The sequence below is a fragment of the Artemia sp. Qi Xiang Cuo genome, chromosome 11 (assembly GCF_049724085.1).
Source record: "Artemia sp. Qi Xiang Cuo chromosome 11, ASM4972408v1, whole genome shotgun sequence".
Lineage (NCBI taxonomy): Eukaryota > Metazoa > Arthropoda > Branchiopoda > Anostraca > Artemiidae > Artemia > Artemia sp. Qi Xiang Cuo.
In genome coordinates, this window is record NC_142804.1 from 34,089,807 (window position 1) to 34,099,286 (window position 9,480).

Sequence of the window (9,480 nt, forward strand, 5' to 3'; positions counted from 1 at the left end):
AATAAAAAACTTTAGCGTAAAGAGCGAGGCTTTTTTATAAATAAACAAAAAAAAAGTGTATTTATTTAAGTGTTTTATCTAGTGCCTATGTAAATGTTGTATTTTTTATTATAAATAAATTAAAAAAGTGTATTTTTTTTATTCAAGTTTAATGTGCTTTTTTCAATGTAGTATTTTTTAAAAGTATTGTTACTTTTTTATGTATATAATAAAAGAAAATATTATTCTTTATTCGTCTTCTTCTTCTTCTTCTTCTCATTATTATTCTTGAACGGAGTAGTAAAAGGGAAATTATTTATTCATTAGACAGCCATAGTCTACAGTTAGTTGTCTAGGTGAATTGTTGAGGGGAATATGCATCAATTTCAAACACCATTCAGATCGTTTCTGTGTGGACCGTCAATGTCGGGCAAAACAAAAATCTTAACTAAAATAATTAAAAATGGCGATAAAATGTTTGTGGTAAAGCCGAAAAAATCTACTATTATTATAGTATTTCGCAAGAGTCATATGATAAAATAACAGCAATTGTCACGACGGCATTGGTGCAGATACATTTCATGCAGGGACTTGATGTTTTCGGCATGAATGAACCAAACTCGTGGTTGATCATTTACGATCTGGCTGAATCTATTGAACAACAATCCCAGGAAATGCTACAACTGTTCACTGTTCGCTCTCATCATGAACAGATTTCCGTTACTCTGGTTCTACACAATCTCTTTCATCAGAGCAAGTGTATGCGAACACGAGCAAGTGTATTGAACTGCACCTACTATATCATCTACAGAGTTGTTCGTGATTCTAGCTCGCTAATAACTCTCAATAAACAAATCTATCCAGGAGCCCCCAAATTTCTGCTCTCAGCATACAATCAGGCAACTAATAAACCCTACGGCTACATCCTATTGAATCTTAATCAAAAGACACCCGAGGATATGCGTGTAGTCACAGATATTTTTGAAAATGAAATTACAGTATATCTCCCCGTGAACACTAAAAAGACCTATTAGTTGCTATCATGACACTGAAGAAACTACATGAAAATAGACATTTGTCTTCAGTTCTAAGCACTTCAAAACCTCCAGTAAGGAAATCCATACTCAAAGACGGTATTTACAATGCTTTCATTAATCTATCATCCGAACTTTGTTTAAATGTGACTGAGGGTAATGTTCAAGTGTCAGAAGTAATTGAGGAACAGGCAAAGCAACATTGTTCCATTGTAAGTACATGGGCCTATAAAAGGAAAGGAAAGAATTTTAAAAGGAAACGTCTTCTTCAGGTGGGCAGTATCCTCTTCAAACTTTTCCAGCCGACAAGCGCAGAACCTGATAACACTTCCCTCAAGTGAGAAAGGATAAATACAATAAATCGACTCGAATAGAGTTCGTTCTCTCACCTGTGAAGCACTGGGAGGACAGTCTGTTTAAATTACTTGACACAGAGAATATTAAGCGTGATAAAAAACTGATTTTACTTCAAGACGCACTTCGCCGAGTGGACAAACACAAGTCCTATCGGTCAAAGCCCACTGCTGCTGCTGCTGCTACTGATCCCAAAAAAGAATCCTCTCCTCAGGATTCTGCTTCTGGAACACAATTAAAGAAGGAGGAATTGGATTCAATTGTATTTAAAATTGGAAATCTACTGCCCCACTCATATCGTGAACAAATTAAACGACTCCTAGCCTATCTCTTGGAAAGTGGTCAAGATCACATTCAAGTTGAGAGCAATTGGAAAGGGATTATAATTCAGGGCAAGAGCTATAATCTACTTGATTTATTCTATGACATGGTTACAAATCGTAGGTGACTATTATCATTTGACACTCATCTATACAACCTTCTAAATAAATTAAATCTCTACAAAAGTAATATTGGCAATATACAGATTCTACAAAAATTAAATTAACCTGCATCATCATCATCATCATCATCATCAACAACATCAAGACCTTTAAAAAATGTACTTGAAGAAGAAGATTTTAAATCAATTTTGAAAAATACTTGCGCACCGCTGATAGCTAGACAAAAGCGAAGACGTAACAAGTCAACCTCACCACCACCACCACGAACAGCCAGTATACAAAAGGGTAGCGGACGTTACACACCGTGTTTACGTTCAAAATGGTTAATGTTCTGAATGGTGTTTATGAAAATATTGGTGAGGCGGGGAGTTTAAGTTCCCCCACCCCTCTTTTCAAAGTCACTGGTGTTCACACTAAAAGTGTACAAGACTATTTACAAAATGAATCAAGTTACACTCTTCATAGAAATCATAGACTTCGTGCCAATCACAATCAAAAAATTAAGGCCTTTTACCCTCTGCATATACTGCAAACAGATCTTTTGACTCTAGATGAGTTTCAAAGACGTCACATTACGCCGTAAAAGTACAATCTACTTGCAATCAGTGTTTTTTGTCGATATGCATCTGCATGTCCATGGGGATTAAAGAGGGGTGTTGAACTTGCTCAGGCCTTTGAAATTATTCTTGAACAGGATTTGTATAAAAAAATTCAAATTGATCGTGGTGGTGAATGTGTTAATCCTCATGTAGAAAAAGTACTATAGAAATATAGTAAACTGATGGATGATCGTCATATTCCTTTAAATGCTGAACTGGCCGGACGATTGATAAGAACTATTCGACTTTTAATTTCAAGATATTGTACACTGAAAAATACACCGACTTTTATTCATTATATAGATAAAATAATGTTGATTTATAATCAACAACCTCATCGATCATTGTCCAACTCTACGCCAACGGAATTTCATCATTCTGATCATGATACAATTGACACCTTTCTTAAACAGTATTCCAATGAATCGGCTGTCAAGAAGATGAAAAATAAATTCAATGTTGGTGATACTGTTCGAATTAATAGAACCACTAATGTTTTTGAAAAGGGGAATTACTTGTGGTCCACCGAACTTTTTAAAGTGGCAAAAATCCTAGACACTAAACCCATAACTTATCGCCTGCATGATACCAAAGATGAAGAGATTCTCGGTGGCTTTTATGACTATGAACTACAAAAAGTTAAAAATGCTAGTGAAATCTATCAAATTGAAAAGACATTAAAGACATATACTCGCAGAGGTAAGAAACAGTTACTTGTTCGGTGGCTAGGATACAACTCTGATTTTGATTCTTGGATCGGTGTTGAATATATTGACAATGCCTAATGATTTCTATGTAACATTTATTTCCAACGTTTCCAATCCTATTTAACATGACTTAAATACAATAAGTGATTTTTGGACAAAAATCTCCCCTGCCATCAAATTTAACGGTGCATATGAAGTGGCTCTTGTCGACTGTATTCTTAAAAATACCTGTGATATCCTGAGAAAGGATTGTGCGTATGATATAAGAGTTATACCACTCGATTGAACTATGAAAGGGTTGAACTCTGTCGACTATGAATGGGTTGAAGCACTTAAATTTAATGAATATCCCCATGCTAAGTTAAAATAAATGGAATATGACAATATGGGGGATTTGTGTCGTTCAATCAATAGAAAAATCTCATATCGTAGGAATGGTAAATTCCATTTTAATTATTCATTGGAACATGATATGATTTACATTACCTCACCTCTTGACACTGAAGTAATTATTCTCAATGATAATCTGAGAGATGTTCTTGGCTTTAAACAGAATATGATCAATGGGAAAAATGCTGACACCGTTTACGGGATGAATCAAGTTATTTTTGCTGATTATGCACCTGGTTTTGCCTCGGATTCTTGTTTATTTCTCTATGCATCCTTTGTGGAAACATCGAGAGTCGGTATTTCAAAAGTCCTCCTCATACGAGTTCTTGAACGAAAAACAATTCATGAACTTGTTCATCACTATAATATAAAGAATCTTCAGTATGTTCCTGTAAACATTTCGTATTTGGAACTCTGTCAGTTAACACTAAGAAGTGAATTGGGTGATCCTCTAGCAATAACAAAAGGCTTAGCAGTGATTACATGTCATTTTCGACCCATTGTCAACGACAGTACAATCACCTAAAATGAACAATAGGAGAATTCCATTTGTCTGTCCCGATATCGATTGTTATGTTGGTGCTTTGAGTCCACGTCAAATAGGCAATGGATTGGACTACTACAAGGGGCATACTAAAATGTCTGGCTATGGTCTTGGTAGCTGGTTTGCTAGGCAATTTTGTTCCGCACTACCCCTTGCAAGAAAATATTTTGTACCTGCTGCATCACATTTTGCTGCCTCCACAATACAGGACTAGGGGTCGGGCAAGAATTTAAAGGAGAGTGATAAGGAAAATATTAGATCTTCAGCAAGAGACGTTGGTGAGCAACTAAAATCTCGACAAAATGGGGAGGGATTGAAAAAGATGCATTCGCGTCATCCACTCATCCGTCTCCACCCAGGCAGGAAGGAAAGGACGTCAACAAAGACTTTGAGGAATAAAAGAAGGAAAACCAATAAGCGGAAGAAGAAAAAGAAACATACAATGATTCTTAGAGCAAAGAAGGATTTCTTCTCTTAAGATGACTTATCTCCCCCACAAGGAATCATATCAGTCAATTAGTTCCTCATTGAATCTATTCAATGCTGAAAATGTTGATGTCAGTGTCAAGTATGGCTACTATGAACAGTTTCACCCCCAACAACCCCTCTCAGAAAATATAAACTTTCAAATATTTTCCAATGAAGACTATTTCATTGATATGTCGTCAACATTTATTGATTTAAATGTCGTGGTGAAGAAAAAGTCAGATAATACAACTCCAAATGCCGGCGATGGTCTCTCCTATAAAAACTGTATTCTACACAACCTATTCAAACAAATTAATGTATTTATTAATGGAACATTGGTGAGCACTAGCAATAATTTATCAAACTATACAAGCTACATACAATTTATGATGATGACACCAAAGGCTTACAAGGAGTTGAGAGGACCAGCATTAGGCTGTGAATGTAGATCAGGTGCTGATACTGACGATGAGTTGACTACTGCAGTGACCCAGGAGCATCATTTATTTGGAAAATTTAATCATGAGATATTCAATATATCTAAGTGGCTACCCCCCAATATAAAGACTGACGTAAGGATACAGATAGCCCCATCAAATTTCACTTTGAGAAAAATGCTTTCTGCAGCATCTGATACACATATAATTTTCACATTCATGATTCTCCATGTCTAAAAACAACAGGTTATGAGCTCTTTTGCATTGGCAGTAGAAAAACTAAGAACAAATGGTAACAACATTAAGCTTCTTGTTCCCCATACGATCACCAATCAACATCACATTGCCACCGACTCTCGTAGCTATAGCGATTCATCAATTATCAATGGAGAATTCCCATCAAAATTGGCTTTGGCCTTTGTGAGGAGTGGTAGTGACATAGGATCCTGGACTAAATCTCTCCATGATTTTATTTTTTGTCGCCTATCTAGCCTCATGTTCAAAGTGTCCGGTATTCCACTGTGCAATCTATTACTTGACAAAAAATCCCATATAACTGTGTACAAGTTTACTCTAAAATCCCATGATTACGATTCTCAACTGTTTGAAAATAGAATAACCGATTCAATGTTTTCAAAAAATCATGGGGTTATTGTTTTGGATTTGTCAGAGACTCAGGATATGAGCATAGTACGAACAGGGAATGTACGTTTAGAGTGTACATTTGCCAATGCTCTGACTGAGAGTATCACGCTAATATCACTGAGTCAATTTGAAACCTATTGGGAAATCACGCCTGATGGCAGTGTTCTACTAGACCTAGCACCATGAACACAAACCAAATAATCAACGTATTTAGTATGGATCCATACATGTCCCAGTACAAGTCCTATTGCAGACCTTCGGACTTCATAGAATAAATTCCAAGTGTTAACAATACCCTAATCACTGCCAATATTAGTCCCTCGAGTTTGACGACCGGTCTTTACCTATGTATCTTTCAAACAGGAAAGAATAATAATTGTATTTACCATCTTGGGCAATTGTATTAACTCCGCACTCCCTACATACCGAAAGTTACTGAAAGTAGAGAGACAAGCATTAATCAAAATCAACAAAGACTAAAGGATTTGATGATTAAGACATGTGGCTTGCATGCGCTACTCTTTTTTATTTTCAGATGTCTTGGCTACACCTACAAGCAGTTTCTCGACATCTACGTTGACCTACCTCAATTGAATGACTCTCTTGTGGAAAATATACTTACAAGCGTATTTAATATTGATTTTAGTGCCCTAAGAATAAAATGTTCTACATATGTATGTGAAATTGTTTATTAATAAAAAAAAATTTCTATACATGATAAAACAGCTTTTCTACTCTTTAGATTTCATCCACTACTAGGTATTTGTCGACAAAAACTAGTGCAGGTAGATTATCTGAATTTACAGTGTACTGATCCTGATGTACTGCAATGTCAGGGTCACATTTTCTACAGTAGAGTGTGACTTCACTCTTGTCATATCTCTTTTTATAGTACATGATACTATTCTCATTCATTCTATAGAATTCACATGTTTCAATTTGCTTATTTGAAGCAATTTCATAAACAGTGTCCTCAAGTGTCGAATCACATTCCGTCACAGCCAAATAAAAATCAGTGGGCTTATAATCATAACACCCAATGTCTTCACAACGATGACGTAGAAACCATATTCTTTTGTTGTTCCAACAGTTGAATCGATGACCCGGTTCCTCCTCCCAGAACAATCTAAAACCACGACGATACCAATCTCGTAGCAATAAACTAAAATCACGGTTAGGATTTTTTCCAATCATACCGGGATATGTACTCTCCCGCTGATTACATTTATCATAATGACAATTGGAGCATAGGTGGCCTCTAGGATGAGAGTCACACGCCTCTTCAAGACAGGAATTACAACCTTTAATTTGCATAGCATATCCTCTGTGCAATTTACTCGGGTTGCATAATCTACACTTTTCATCATACTCATCAATCATTGTGCAATTCTCACATGATGATGACCAGCTGCCCAGTGTGTACATACATAACGGACATGTATGGAACATTTTGTCATGTGTTGACACTCTCACTACCACAATGAAACTGACCTACCAACAACAAAAATTGTCTGAGATAGAGAGAGAGAGGAGTAAATCATCCTTGAGCACCATCTTTCTCATGAAAAAAGTCCTAAATTTCAAAACTAATGTTTAAAAGCATATCCACAGTATCATTTTGCTGTGTCGTGATCAATATATCAATAAATTGTGTAAATGCATTTGAACCACGACGTAGAAGTTTCATACAGCAGTATAATGGGGGAGAATCAGTTTTTATTATATCGACAAGCAGTCCCTAAGGAAAAATCCTTCTTTGAATAGACAACTATATAAAACCACCATCTAGAAACAAACGATTTTGAACAAGAAGTATATTCCTTATGATTCACTCATTCTTGAATCTATCCATTTTTTAGAGTCCTAACTCTCTCACAACCAAATTCAGACACTTTTGAGCATATTCTTGTAGGGTTGAATGTAGGTATGATATTCCCTATGGCCTTAGGCGTGAATGTAGGTGTGAAAGTACTAGATAGCTTACTACTTTCAAATCACTAAAAAAACTGTAGCGTAAAGAGCGAGGTATTGACTTGGGGGCGAACCCCCTCATATACGTAATAATTTCTGTTCGTTTTAAGTTCTAATATTGCTCCTTACTGTCAGTTGGAAAAACTTATTTTTTTTAATTTAATTTCTGATCGTTTTTTAAATAATGCTGGGAAATCCGGTGCCCCCTTCATAGAAATGTCCCGTACCCCAAGGAAACATCCTCCACGGAAAGATCCTCCCAAGTAACATCCTCCTCCAGCCCCCCCCACCAGAAAAAAATCCTTCCTGAAAATGTGTGTATAGTTCTCAATAACCAATGCTATATGTAAACAATGGGCAAAGTTCATAACTTGTAGTCCTTCCCCTGGGAACTGTGGGGGATTAAGTTCTCGTAAAAGACATATTTATTAGATTTTGCAACTATGCTGAACAAAATGGCTATTTCAAAACTTTGATCAGGTGACTTTGAGAAAAAGTGAGCGTGGGAGGGGGCCTAGTTGCCCTCCATTTTTTTGTCACTTATAAAGGGCACTAGAACTTTTAATTTCCGTTCCAATGAGCCCTCCTAAGATATTCTAGGAGCACTGGGTCAATACGATTACCCCTGGGAAAAAGAAAAAAAACACAAAAAACAAATAAACACGTATCCGTGATCTTTCTTCTGGCAAAAAATGGAAAATTCCACATTTTTGTAGACAGGAGCTTAAAACCTCTACATTAAGGTTCTCTGATACGCTGAATATGATGGTGTGATTTTCATTATGGGTTCAATCGCTTTTAGGGGGTCTTTCTCCCTTTTTTCAAAAATCAGCCAAATTTTCTCAGGCACGTAACTTTTGATGGGTAAGATTAAATGTGATGAAACTTATATATTTGAAATCAGAATTAAAATCTGATTCTTTTGATGCATCTATTGGTATCAGAATTCCGTTTTTTAGAGCTTCGGTTACCATTGAGCCGGGTCGCTCCTTACTTAGTTCGATACCACGAACTGTTTGATCAATGAAAAGTAATCCGAACTTTAAGTGAAATGAAATTAAATTAAAAGAATTTTTTCTATAAAAAGCACTTCAAAGAAAAGCATAAATCTATATTAAAACCAAGTATGAGCCTTAACAATGTCATGCAAGAAAACCCATTTAATACCAAAAGAAATTAATATCAAAATAAACAAATGAAATGACAAACGAATATAAAATTAAAAGAATATTCAAGTTGAAATAAAAAAGAACAGAAATTTATCAAAAAATACAAAAAAAAACGATTTTTTGACTAACTGTAGCATAGGTCCAAATATTTCAGCTTCAGTTCAGTAATCCTTCACCAACGGAAACACAAAAAGACCAAAAAAGAATAATCAATGCTAAATTACACAAATGCATATAAAGAAAAGAAAAAAAAACTTGAGATTACTTGTCTGACCCCATCGAATGACGTTATTTCACAGGGATAGGGTAAACCGCCACCCCCCATCATATTTTGATAATTTAAGACACAAAAGAATATATGTTTTTATTTACACTCTCCTCCAAAACAGTCTAAAAAGATCTTTTAAAAGAAATAGTTGAATAAAACTGAAGAGTAGACCTACTATCATAACTTACATAAGGAAGAAACAAATTCACAGAGTAAGTGATAATTTTAACGAATTTAAATCACAAAGAATGATTATATGCATACAAACTAATTGTCAAAACTTTTTAAGCTATGCAAATTAGGCTACCACAAAACCTAAATGTAACGGCAAGAACAAGAAAACTTCGATTTTAGTCCCAAATTCTAAAAAAAACACTTTTATTTATTAATGCCCCTTTTTTACTTTATTTCATTAAAATTACAGAAAATTGTAGCTAAATTTTATATAAAATAAATGAATAAACGAAATTGT